Below are 14381 nucleotides of genomic sequence, written 5' to 3'. Positions count from 1 at the left end.
CTGAGCGAGTAGCTCAGGGGGATAAGAGGGTAGACTACCAAGTGGAAGGTAGCCGGTTCAAGACCCGCCACCGGCCTTTTTCTTTCTTTGTCTTTGTCAGTATTTGAGAAAATTTAAGAAGTGTCTGGTCTTGAACCAGCGACCTGCAGCTCCATAGGCAAATCCTTAACTCACTGAGCTACAGATCAGATAAAAAAATATAATTTCGTCGTCCCTTTGGCATCGTAGTTGCTGTTCCTCCACATGGGTGGAGCCAAGGCAGAGTCAAGGCGGAGCCTGGGTGGAGTCAGGGCGGAGAGTAGGCAGGGAGGTGGGTGGCGGCCTCCCCCCTCTACTCCCCCACCTCCCCCACCACCCACCACACCTTCCCCCGCCTGACGAGTTTTTCGAGTCTCCACGAGTTCTTCCAGTCTCCACGAGTTTTCCCCAGTTTCTGGAGTTTCCACCAGGTCAGAGGCAGAACAAGTTGTCATGAAGAGGTGTTGAAGTCGGCCAGGATGGACTGACTTTCTACAGCGACTAGAAGGAAGACCACTAGAAGAGCAGGTCTTTAACCACCATCCATAAAATCCATGGAGTCGGTTCCAGAGAAATGAAGGGAGGTCAACTTTTATCAACCTCCATCCAGATGTTCAACTTCACATCTTTACTTTGACATTCTTTAGCACCACAAACCTTTAGCATCACACTTCATTATCATTTATTAGGACTTTAATGGAATCCACCAGCAGATTTAGTTTTTCTTGACAAACTTTATTCTTGTCATCGTGGGACTGCAGTATTTAAAACTCTTCCTTCTATTTGACCTCATGTTTATTAGTTTTAGTGGAGAAACTTATTTTAATTGTCCATTAGTCTCCTTAAAACCAAATAATAAATCGGATTAGTCAAGAGCTTTCAATTTCTTACTTTGTCATATTTTTAAAAAATACAAAAAAATATAAAGCGTCTTGAGACAATTTGACCTGTAATTGGCGTTATATAAATAAAATTGAATTAAAATTGTATGTATCTTGTAATGGAGTAATTCAGCCATATATGTTGGAAAACACATTTTCTTTCTCCATTAATCTGTTGATTGTTTTCTCCAGTAATTCATTTGTTTTGGTTTATAAAATGTCAAACCCAAATATATTCAGTTTACTGTCATAAAAACCTAAAAGATTTACATTCATGATGCAGGAATCAGGCAGTTTTTCACTTTTTATCTTAGTTTAGTCAGAAAGATAGTTGATAATGTGTGAATTGTTGCAGCTTGTGAGCCGTAAAAGGTTTTAATCTTTGGGGCCGAGTGTCAGAAAACATTTAGAAACCAACATCAACAAAACACTCAACAAAGATTTGAACATCATTAAAGGGAAATCCAACTTTTGCATGACAATGTCTAATTAAAGGACATTTATTTCCAACGTAAATGTGTGATATTCATCCTCTGGAGCTTTCTCTTCACATCGTCTTCCACCTGGACTGGTTTGGTCGGGAGCATGTGCAACAAACATTTGAAAAACTGCACTTTAACATCAATGAATAACACTGAAGTTTAATCTCTACATAAATGAGACTGAGTCTGGATGTGCTGCTCTGTCATTAACTCCTAAGTTTAGGGAAAGTTCAAAGAAGACAGTTCAGATAAGACTTGAGAATGAGCTGATTTTGAACAAACATCTCAGACTTTCTGAGCTTCAGCACCTCTAGCAAGATATTTTAACAACAAGCAACTCAAGAGATCCAGAAGTTGGAGAGAGTTAGCATTAGCTGAGCCAAAGAACATGTGGGACGCTAACCTAGCAAACATTTCAGACTTTTCTCTGTGAATTCTGAGAAATAATTTCCTATTTAATGACAGAGCTACACATCTTAACTCAGTCTCATTAAAACAGACTCTAATTCAGTGTCATCCATCCATGTTAAAGTGCACTTACCCAAAATGTTTGTTGCATGAGCTCCAACAAAACCTGTCCAGGTAGAAGGCCACTTTGACAAACAGGAAGTGGAAGATTCCAAGCAGATTTATAGAAGGGGGAACCGGACTGTACTAAGTGTGGTCCAGTATAGAGGGGTGTTTTGTGGCTTTTTAAGGCTGATAATGATTATTATTGAGACATTTGGAGTAGATATTCATTTGCAGTAAATGAAAGTATTTAAAATCTTGGAGTTAAAATCAGAAGAGCACAAACTCTAACAGAAAACTTTGTTGATACGTTTTTGTTTTGTTTACCCTCACATGTTGTGTTGTTGTAAACTTACTCTTCAAATAAATACTCGTCTGACCCTCTGGAAACCAGCGTTTTGACTGTTTTTGTGTTGCTCCTCACCTACTTCACACAGCCGGGACAAAACAACGTTTTGTGGACTAAAGGCTTTTGTATGACGTTTTTAGAATGATATGCTAAATCATGACGTTTATGTGATATTTTGGACGATACACTAAACTATGACGTTTTTGTGATATTTTGGACGAAACTAAACTATGACCTTATTGTGACATTTTGGATGACATACAAAAGTATAACGTTTTTGTGACATTTTGGACGACATACTAAACAATGACATTTTTTTCCACATTGAGGACGACATCCAATGATGTTCTTTTCTAAGTTGTTTTTGGGGCCTTTTTCTTGGTTTTATACAATAGGTAAGTAAAGAGGAAGACAGGATAGCAGGGAAGAACTGCAGTAAAGGGCCACAAGCGGGAATCGAACCTGGGTCTCTGACACAGTCGTGTTTATGAGTCACCCTCTCAACCAGTTGAGCTACCCAAACACCTTTTTTTTCATTTGCTGGACGACATACTAAACTATGACGCTTTCCTGCAAATGTCATCCAAATCCGTTGGTCCATTTTTGAGTAATGTTGCGCACAGACAGACAGACAGACGGATTCACAGACAAACGGACGGCGATCATCACATAACTCTGCCGCATTCCTTGGCGGAGTAATGAGGCCACCAATGATGAATTCAAACAGATTTGGCTGCAGCTTTGTCCTGACAACAACAACAAAAAAAGCCACGCTTAAGTCCTCAGTAAACAGTGTTTTGGGTTCTCACAGATTTACAGAGTTTGATCTTTATTCTAATTTTCTAATAAATTTTTGAAGACTTATTTGTCCTCCTGCAGATTCTGTCTATGAAAGTTTACAGAGGATCTGGATTGTGACCACAGTTGTTTTAACATGTCTGATTACATGGTGTTGTATGAATGCATCAATATAATTTAATTTGAACGAGGTTTTATTATTGTATAAATGTTAAAACTTACCCCTTGTTTGAATTATTCTATTCTATTCTAGTTGTTCAATAATACAACATAATAAAGAGCAATGGGATTCAAGTTATATGATTCCATTTCAATTTTTTTGAAGATGAGCAATACAGACACAAAAATAAATCCTTCAGATTCAGGTTCTGACCGTAAGTTGTATCCAAAGCATGAGTGATTTTACTGATCTATCATGTTTTTTTAAATAAAACTGGGGAAATCTGTGAGACAATTGTAATCTGTTTGAGAACTTCAATTAAAAACCACCAGAAAAATGTTCATTCTTTCCAGTGGGCGTCACCTCAAAAATGGCCACACTGGCATCGTTTCTTTGCACATGTAATTCTGTTAAACACTGGAGTCTTTGGTCCCTCGTCAGAGCTTTTAAAGGTGGGCAGACAATTTTATGTTTCTTAGATTATTGGAAGAGATGAAGTCTCCAGTGTATTTGTTTGGGTCATCTCTCTGGTTCAGACCAGAGAACTTTCACCTCCAGTTCCAAACTGCTTTGTTTCATTATTGTGTGTAGTAGTGATTTACTCTCTGACCTGATGCTGTGCTGCTGTCCCTCTATCGCTGCTGTTAGGTGATTTCTCCATGTAAAGTATTCAGATTAGTTATTCGTTTGTGCTCTAGAAACCAAGTTGTTTTCGGTTGAATAAAAGGAGAAGAGTTTATATCCCACTGAATATCATTGTGCATGTGATGATTTATAACTGTATCAATATCATGTCTGCTTAATCTGTTAGTTTATGGGTCAGATTTTTGTCACGTGATTTTATTAAACAACAATAGAGATTTTCAGAGTAAACTGCTCTGTCAAATAGAATCTTTCAGGTGAGACAGACAGTAAACTTAAAAATACTCATTCATTTCACGCACGCACGCACGCACGCACGCACACACACACACACACACACAAGGTTCCCATTTTGAAGGAATTTATTGCGTCATCCACACTACAGGTTTCAGAACCTACCATCTGGGGACCTGCTGATACACTTGTTGACCCAAATAGTTTAGGTGACAGGAGAGTAAACTTATATATGTGAATTTATTTCAGTTGCTCTCTCAATACAACAGGAGCCTTGATTTAAGGGAGAGATTTAGATTTTATTTTAAAAAATTTTTATAACAGTCTGGAGGAGAACAGTAGGTGAGTGAGAGCTGTAAAGTGTATCGAATAAAACATGGATATTTGAATAGCTGGGAGTGGTGCAGCTTTGTGTGATCTATTATTACTGAAAAGAGGCTGATCATATCACCTATATGTTCCTTCACAGCTTCCTTCTCCTCATTTAGACACACAGTGCGGCTGTTGACACACACAAGGGAAGACCAATTCAAAATACAACAAGACGGAACAGAAAACAAAGCAAGAAAATAAAAAGAAATGAACAGAGGGAGACGCAAACAGGAAAACACAGGGAACATGGAGAAGGAAACACAACGGAAAATATTCAAACTGAAGCAAAAATTTAAAGACAAAATGTGGATCAGGCCTCTGCTTTCAGGCTGTTGAACACAAAACCAGCACAAGTTTTCATCACCAACCGACAACTAGTTTGACAACTTGAACAACATCAGCTGATGTTTCCTGTTGATACATGATTCAGATCTCTGGAGTAAAACACACCTGAGTTACAGGTGAAGCGAAGAAGATGTGTGACGAAACTCCACCCTTCATCTGTCTCACCTCAGACGAACCAGGATTCTTTCTCAGTAAAGAGACGATCAGACGGAGCTTCAGCATCCTCAGACTGAGTCCAGCTACAACACTGCTGCTTCCAGCTGCTGACACTCCAAACACTGAAGGTGAGTCTGAGCAGAAACACCACTCAGAATCAAAGGAGCTTTCAGAGAACTTAGTGACTCACTGGACTCTGTGTCTGCTGTGTTTTCAGCTTCACTCACGCAATAAATGGCTTCCAGATCAGAGGAGGATCTCTGCTGTCCGGTCTGTCAGGACGTCTTCACAGATCCTGTTCTTCTGTCATGTAGCCACAGCTTCTGTAGAGACTGTCTGAAGACCTGCTGGAGACAGAAACCAACACACGACTGTCCAGTTTGTAAGAAAAGATCTTCAAAATCTAAACCACCTCGTAACCTGGCATTAAAGAATCTGTGTGAGTCCTTCAGGCAGCAGAGAGCTCAGAGATCTTCAGAGTCTCTTGATGAAGCTGCACCAGAACACAGGAAGGAACTTCAGGAAACTCTGAAGCCCTTAAAGAAGAAGCTGAAGGTTTCTGAACAAGTTCAAGTGAAGTTTGATCAAACAGCAGAACACATTAAGGTCCAGGCCCGACACACAGAGAGGCAGATTAAGGAGCAGTTTGAGAAGCTTCACCAGTTTCTGAGAAAGAAAGAGGAGACCAGGATGGCTGCACTGAGGGAGGAAGAGGAGCAGAAGACTGGGATGATGAAGGAGAAGATGGAGGCTCTGAGCAGAGAGATAGCAGATCTTTCAGACACAGTCAGAGCCACAGCGGAGCAGCTGAGAGCTGAAGACGTCTCATTCCTGCTAAACTACAAGACTGCAGTGGAAAGAGTCCAGCGCTGCCTCCTGCTGGAGGATCCACAGCTGCTCTCAGGAGCTCTGATAGACCAGGCCAAACATCTGGGCAACCTGAGCTTCAACATCTGGAACAACATGAAGGACATGGTCTCCTACACTCCTCTCATTCTGGACCCAAACACCACATCCAGAACTCATCCTGTCTGAAGATCTGACCAGTGTGAGATATGGAGATGAACAGCAACTTCCTGATAATCCAGAGAGGTTTGATGGTTCCATCTGTGTTCTGAGCTCTGAAGGCTTCAACTCAGGAACTCACAGCTGGAATATTGAAGTTGGAGACAGTGAATACTGGGAACTGGGTGTGTTAGAAGAGTCTGTCCAGAGGAAGGGATGGATACAATCTGGATTATGGAGATTATTGTTTTCTGAAGATAAATACTCAGCAGGTTCACCACTAACTTCCTCCACTGATCTCTCAGTGCAGAAGAAGCTCCAGAGGATCAGAGTGAATCTGGACTGTAACAGAGGAAAGCTGTCCTTCTCTGATCCTGATACTAAAACACACATACACACCTTCAATCACACTTTCACTCAGAGGATATTTCCATTAATTTACACTGGTGGTAAAGTTCAGATTTTACCAGAGAAGATCTCAGTGACAGTGGAACAGATCAGTTAGAGATCAACAGGATCATGTTTCAAAATGTTTCTTTCTTAAAGGAAAAAGTCACAGAACTGAACCTATTAGACATCAACAAATGGACGATTTCAACCGACAGTCGAAAACCTTTAACCTTTGCAGTGTGCTTGACTAAATGTTTGTTTGGCTTACTCAAAAATAGCTTTTAGTTTGGTTATAGTTTGGTATAGACATGCAGAGGAAGAGCTCACCTGTGGTCAGATTTTGAGTTAAGCAGCTCACATGAAATATTCTCTCATTAATTACTGATGATGTTCAGCATACAGAAGTCCTGGTGATCACATTAAAGTGTAGTGATGTTTGTGTATCTGTCAGATTATAAACCTCTGGATGTTTGAGGACAAACAGCAGCTCTGTATGCATGATCAGTTCAACTGCATCACGTACTTGCAAGTCAGTAGGCGAGTACGGACTTGCAAGAACGGGCTTGGTATTGAGAAACAGACTAACTGTCAGGATAGCTGGCAGATTAGATGTCAGGCTAACTGTCAAGCTCTGCTGTCAGGCTAGCTGTCAAGCTAGCTTATAGGTTAACAGTCAGGCTAACTATCAGACTAACTGTCAGATTAGCTGTCAGACAAACTGCCCAGCTACCCGACAGGCTCTACTGTCAAGCTAATTGTCAGGTTAACAGTCAGGCTAATCATCAGACTAACTATTAGGCAAACTGTCAGGCTAGCTTTCAGGCTAACTGTCAGACCAACTGTCCAGTTACCTGACAGGCTCTACTGTCAAGCCAGCTGTCAAGCTAACTTAAAGGTTACCAATCAGGCTTACTATCAGACTAATTGTCAGGCTAGCTTTCAGGCTAACTGTCAGATTAGCTGTCAGACCAACTGTCCAGTTACCTGACAGGCTCTACTGTCAAGCCAGCTGTCAAGCTAACTTAAAGGTTACCAATCAGGCTTACTATCAGACTAATTGTCAGGCTAGCTTTCAGGCTAACTGTCAGATTAGCTGTCAGACCAACTGTCCAGCTACCTGACAGGCTCTACTGTCAAGCTAACTGTCAAGCTAATTGTCAGGTTAACAGTCAGGCTAATCATCAGACTAACTATTAGGCAAACTGTCAGGCTAGCTTTCAGGCTAACTGTCAGATTAGCTGTCAGACCAACTGTCCAGTTACCTGACAGGCTCTACTGTCAAGCCAGCTGTCAAGCTAACTTAAAGGTTACCACTCAGGCTTAGTATTAGACTAATTGTCAGGCTAGCTTTCAGGCTAACTGTCAGATTAGCTGTCAGACCAACCTGTCCAGCTACCTGACAGGCTCTACTGTCAAGCTAGCTGTCAGGCTAACTGTAAGGTTAACAGTCAGGCTAATCATCAGACTGACTCTTAGGCTAACTGTCAGGCTAGCTGTCACACTACCCGTCAGACTAGCTGGCAGGATCTACTGTCAAGCTAACTGTCAGGTTAGCTGTCAGGCTGATCTTCAGACTGACTGTTGGGCTGTCAATTCAGCTGTAAGACTAGCTGTCAGGCTAATTGTATACTAACTTTCTAACTTACTGTCAGGTTAGCTGTCAGGCTATCTGTCATACTAGCTGTATGGCTTACTAATTGTCAGGCTAGCTTTCAGGCTAATTGCCAGGTTAGCTTTCAGACTAACTGTCAGACTAGCTGTCAGACCAACTGTGCAGCTACCTGACAGGCTCTACTGTCAAGCTAACTGTCAGATTAGCTGTCAAGCTAATCATCAGACTAGCTGTTAGGCTAATTGTAATACTAACTTTATAACTTACTGTCAGATTAGCTGTTAGGCTAGCTGTAAGGCTAAGTGTTAGGCTAATCTTGAGATGTTGTTTAACCAGAGTTGTTGTAACTGTAACTCTCTGTTGTGCTGCCAACTTATGAACCAAATCAGTCCAAAATGTAAAGTTTACAGAAAATAAGCTTTGATGATAAAATATATGTGATGTATAACAACCTGTTGTTTCGAACTGTGCTACATAAAAAAAGTCTCAGTGTAAATGATCCCAATGCAGTGATAACAGCAGCATAATAGTCTGAAAAAGAATTATATGTTAAAATAATTTTTTTTGGAAACCTGCAGGGAGCGCAAAAGATTTTAATAGGAAACACAGCGGGCTGATATGAAGCAGAATGATCCTTTTTAAAAGAGACAGGAGTTGCTCTGCAGAAGTCTGTATTTTTAATTAGCTGCAACTTTTCAGTGAATTACTACAGCCTGTCTACAACCTGTGGCAGGAGATAATAACGTTTTCTGCCTCTACTGTCAAACTCAAAGCCTCTTTATCAGAAAAATAGTGTTAAATTTCTCACAGTCAAAACCAAAATCCACGGTAAGCAGCTGTAAACACCGGCTGGGATTAGTTTTGCGGAGATCAGACCCGCAGGCAGCTTGTGCACCTCGCTGCACTCAAAGATAATTTCAAACTTGTGTTTCTTTTCTCTGCCGTTTATTTTCCTGACAGGTACATCAAGCTTTCCTGTATTACTCCTGGTGAGACGTATTAATCTCTGGGAACAATGGCTGTTTCATTTGAAATGTATGGATTTCAGCGGCCTGCCCGTGTCGCAGCTTTTCAGAAAGTGGCGAGGGGAAGATTGGTGGGCAGCTAGGATCAAGGTGGCAATCATTTATTCCCTGACATGCTTTTTTCCTGCAGTTTCTCCGCCAGTGAAGGTGAGGGTTGTTGTGACAAATGGCTTCCACTACCGTTACGAGCAACACAGGAAACATCAGCTGACCGTCCTGTTCAATAAGTCATGAGGAGAAGATGGCGGAGCGGCTGAGGAGCAGGGCGGTGATGGACTGCCGACACATCGCGTCTCATTTGTGTTTGTGGAGGAGGCAGAGGGAAAATTACAAAACACCACAGAGGATACAGAAGAGGGCCGTTCTATGAAAATACTGAGATAAATCACTCGGAGCAAATGTGGTTTTAATTCTGTCAAAGTTGTGGCGAACTTAAAGAACAACCAAAACAAAGAACTGCAGAAATATTCACGTTTCTGTGCGGTCGCTGCTAGTCTGATACGTGTCTCTTTGTGGTCATTTTGTGTCCCTTTTTTGTGCCCTCATCAAAATGACCACAAAGAGGCACAAAAACACCATAAAAGATAAAAACAACCACCATGAAGGGGTTGAAAACTATGTTAAAGAAGTGAAAAATTACCATAAAGACACATAAAACAATAATGAAGACACACATAATAACTGATGAAAAAATAGAATGAGACTAAAGATACACTTACAAAAACAGACAGGGAAAGAAAATGAACACAAAGAAACACAAAAACACCACAAAGGAGTGGAAAATTCCAACAAGAAAATGAAAAATGACCCCAAAAATACGCAAAACACAAAACAATCACAAAGACAGAAAATGACAACAAAGACATGTAATGAACAACACGAACATCAGGAACCCAAAAACACCAAGAACAAACACAAAACCACCACAAAGGAGTGGAAAACTTCAACGAGAACATGAGAAATGACGACAAAATAGGCAAAACAACCCTGTAGAGACTAAATGATGACAAAGACATGCAAAAAGACAAAAAAGCCACAGAGAGACACAAAAACACCAACCGGGGATGGAAAACTACAAAACAGAAAGTGAGAAATGACATCAAAGACACAAGACGAGATGACCACAGAGACACAAAATGAATGCAAAGACACAAAGAAACACGACCACCACAAACGGACAGAAAAGTACAACAAAAACTATTTAAAATGGCAACAAGAAGACACAACGTGGTCGCCAAGAGGCCCCAAACCAGCACTATTGGAAACAAAATGATGCCAAAACGATTAAACAAAACACCAAAGTGACCACAGATGTAGGCAGCATGAAGCTCTCGTTTCGTTCTGTCAGCCACACCGACGGCTGAGTTTGTTTCCTCACCTCGTCCCTCCGTGGTCGTCTGGCTGCTGTCATGTGACCGGCGGTCGTCGCGTGATGGATCGTCTTCTGGCCGCTGAACAAATGGAGCCCAACACACAGCTGTGACTCTCCCTCTTATTGGATCTGAGGTGAAACCTCAGAGGAAGCTGCAGGAAAACGTCCTCGTCGGTCACACAGCCTGCACAGGTTTCATCAGAAGAGCAACATTTCCCAGGTTTCATGGTTATTGTGTGCAGACACAATAAATAAATAAAGCTAAAAATGAACAAAAAAATATTTAGTAAAGTTAGTAAACAGTAACCTCAATGTAATGGAATGAATGGTTCACTAAAAATAAATAGGTAAAAGTGATGTATTAGCTGAGAGTAACCTATAGATAGAAATAACCAATTAAATAGGTTAAAGTATTTAGCTAACTATTACTAATTTTGGATATTTATTACTTTTAACAAACTATTTGTTACATTAGATTATTTTTTGTTACTTTCAGCTAACTACAAATTACTTTGAGGCAATAATTTGATACCTTAACTAGTATTTATGACTTTTAAGTAAGAATTAAGTGCATTTAACTAATTATTAATTACTTTTAGTCAATTCCTAACTACATTTAGCTTACTTTTGGCTAGTCATTTGTTACGTCTTGCAAAATGTTTATTACTCTTATCGAACTAATATTTACCTTGAGCCAAATGTTTGCTATGTTTAGCAAAATATTTGCTACTTTTAGCAAACTATTTATTACTTTTAGGTAAATATTTGTTACAGTTAGCTAATTATTCATTACTTGTAGCCAACTGTTTGCTACATTAAGCTTATTTGTGACTAGCCATTTGGTACGTCTTACATTTAGCTTACTTTTGGAAAGCTATTTGTTATTTTTAACTAACTAGTCATTACTTGTAGCCAACTATTGGCTAGCTCTTTGTTACATTTAGCTAACTATTTATTACTTTTAGCCAATTATTTGCTACATTTAGTCAACTATTTATTTAAAATGTCTAATTATTTATTTGTTTATTAGTAATATCTGATTCAAGAATTTTTGGGGGGGTGTAATAAGATTCTGTCTCATATTGTCTTTTTTTCTTCCGACTGCAGATTAATCATTGTATATTATGATCAATTACTGAAACCTGTAAATAACAGTGTGATCAGTTCATTGATCAACAGAAAATCGATAATCTGTCCTTCAAGTCAAAACAAAACACTCAGAGGCAGCTTTCAGCTTTTAAGCACCAAATATCTGAACCAAACTGTCAGAAAACTCCCAGTTCTTTAAAATCAAAGCTGAAGACTTTTCTCATTGCCTCTGCCTTTAATTGATTTAGTGAATATTTTAAAATGCACCGTAACTTTTTACTTTTATCTTGTTTTATTTTTCTCACGATGTAGTTGCTGCACTGAAACGTTTTTGGGTAAAGTAATGTCACCGTTAACCGCTTTATCACAGCAACAGTTTAGAAAGTTCAGTGCAAAACGTGAATGAATGTTTACACAATGAACTATATTGTGATGTGACGGCAGGTGAGCTCCCCATAACAAACGATCTGCTTCTGGTTTACATCTCTGTTCTGTCTGTATCTAATACACATGAGCTGCAGATTCTCCTCCTGCTTCTCTCAAACGTTAAATTTACTGCAGTGCTCGACCTGCAGCGATCAATATCACATCTCCTCTTTTATTTTCAGACATGCTTTGATTACAAACATGGGACCAAATGTGAGTTTTCCCATTTGAAGCAAAACCTGGTTGCTGTGAATATTCTAATGCAGGGGAAAAAAAGAAAAAAAGGGGCACAAATCTTTAGCGTATTTCCTCTAATATGACAAGACCACGAGGTTTTTTGAAAAATAGATAGTACCTGTAATTTTTTTATCACCATCAATGATGTTTTCCTCTCAGCCAGCTTTTACATATTTATCTATAAAATATTGCATTAGTAGTCCTGTAAGAGTGTGCAGGCAGGAACAACAGACTTTTCATTAAAAGGGAAATTAATAAGCTTAATTATGGTGCATATTTCCTGCTAATATATGAGGGAGGTGAGAGGTTACCATTGCAGGGCTGCATATGTCCTGTATAAAATCAGCGGTGTGTGAACAGCAGCAGACGCTGGCTGCAGATTAAAGTGTGAACGACACCCCTGGAATTAATTACTGCTGTCAATTAATTAAACGCTACAGAAGAATCAGCAAAATAATTAACGAAGCGTGCCAATCTTAAACACAGTGGCCTCCGACACTAAATAATAAATAAGCCCCGCATCAGTTTCCTGTTTTTATTTACAGCTCAGAGTCATGTTCGGGGGATAATTAAGGAATCCTCAGAGAGCATAACTGCTTTGGACAAGGACATTAAATAAGCAATACTTAAACAGTAGTACATGTGTGTAGAATTCATTTGTAGATTTAGTGGGACTTGTTGTATTTCCTATGTGTTTGTAAAACTTCTGTGTCTTGGCAACAGGAAAATGAACCCCCCACATGGCAAAAACATCTTGAGGAACATGACAGTCATCCAAGATGTTGATTTGACCTCCAAACCTCCTTGAGTCCATTCTGATCAAGCATCTACAGGATGCAGTGGAACGAGTTGATTCCCAGAGATCCCACTGCACAATCCAGAGCACCTAAAGGATCCACTGCCAACGTCCTGGTCCAGACCCCATAGGACGCCCTGAGAGGTCCTCTGGTCCAGACCCCATAGGACGCCCTGAGAGGTCCTCTGGTCCAGACCCCATAGTTCAGAGCATTTTTGATGGATCAACACAATATTAGGCAGACGGTCATAATGTTATGCCTGATCGGTGTACTTACACTACCATTTAAAATGTTATTTTTCAGTTCCTCTGTTCAGTTTTTTTCCATGTGGAGCCATGATGAAGGCATAGATACAGTTTATAGGTCCAAAGCTGAGAAGGTTCTGCTGTTCACAGCTCATATTAGAACCATGACCACACAGTTATTCACACTAGAACTTATTTAATGGCACTTATCCAAGTTGTTTCCTCCTGACTAGATCCTTGCTTGCGTTGTATCTACTCTCAGATGGACGTTGCTTTGGATAAAAGCGTTTGTTAATTCAAATTGTAGAACTGTAGTTATTCTGATTTGAAGTCACAGCTGGATTCATTTCAGTTGCATGGATTTTATACACTACTGTTCAAAAGTTTGGGGTCACCCAGATATAGCACCCATATGCAGCTACTCTGTTGAGGTAATTACCCCGAGAATGGTGGGTGCTCGGGTTCATAAAGCTAAATGGAAAAAAAAAAAAAAAAAAAAAAAATATATATATATATATATATATATATATATGTATATATATATATATATATACATATATATATATATATATATGTATATATATATATATATATATATATATATATATATATATATATATATATATCAAAATAAAAATGAGACTCTGAGAAGTTTTATTTCCTTTTGGCCAAATTAGGAGAGGCTGGATTTAATACAACACAAATATATATACCACCGATAACTCAAAACACATAAGAGAAGTAACATAGATTTTCCCAAAAACCAAATTATTGTCTGGTTCGATGTGTGTCCCCGGATGGTCCTAATGATCAGTCCTGCTGTTACTTTTAAAGCTAAATCCCTTTCTCCAACAATGAACGCTAATATTTCCCCCAAGTTTACCCCACAGTCTCAATGTTTGCCCTCCACAAAATCACTGAACAAAAGAACTCGATCTGTACTCCATGATCGCACACACACTCATACACACACACATACATACACACACATACACACACACATACACACACATACACACTCATACACACTCATACACATCCATCCACACGGCCACATAGCCAACTCTACTCACCGTCCGTGTTCAGTCTGAAGCAACAACGTGTTGCAGCAACGCTGTTTGGTCCATAAAACATTGAGTGCGGTGAAACATTCCAATCCGAAGGATGCTAGCCGCCGGGCTAGCGTTAGCCCCGCTAGCCGCCGGGCTGGCAGGGCTAACGCTAGCCCGGCGGGCT

The 14381-nt window shown here is 39.8% G+C and overlaps 1 long non-coding RNA gene and 1 pseudogene across 1 annotated transcript in view; one reads left to right on the top strand and one right to left on the bottom strand.

The window, feature by feature from the left end:
* Positions 1-14381, bottom strand: part of LOC118471712 (uncharacterized) — a 26019-nt gene extending 11638 nt beyond the window's left edge. The window contains exons 1-2 of the long non-coding RNA XR_008601832.1: positions 14219-14381; positions 10358-10535 (exon numbers count right to left, since the gene is read on the bottom strand). This is a non-coding gene — a long non-coding RNA (uncharacterized LOC118471712). The remainder of the gene's footprint in view (positions 1-10357; positions 10536-14218) is intronic.
* Positions 4691-6842, top strand: LOC111582588 (E3 ubiquitin-protein ligase TRIM35-like; annotated as a pseudogene).

Source organism: Amphiprion ocellaris, chromosome 5, assembly GCF_022539595.1.
Source record: "Amphiprion ocellaris isolate individual 3 ecotype Okinawa chromosome 5, ASM2253959v1, whole genome shotgun sequence".
Classification (NCBI taxonomy): domain Eukaryota; kingdom Metazoa; phylum Chordata; class Actinopteri; family Pomacentridae; genus Amphiprion; species Amphiprion ocellaris.
This window is presented reverse-complemented; position numbering and strand designations above follow the sequence as displayed.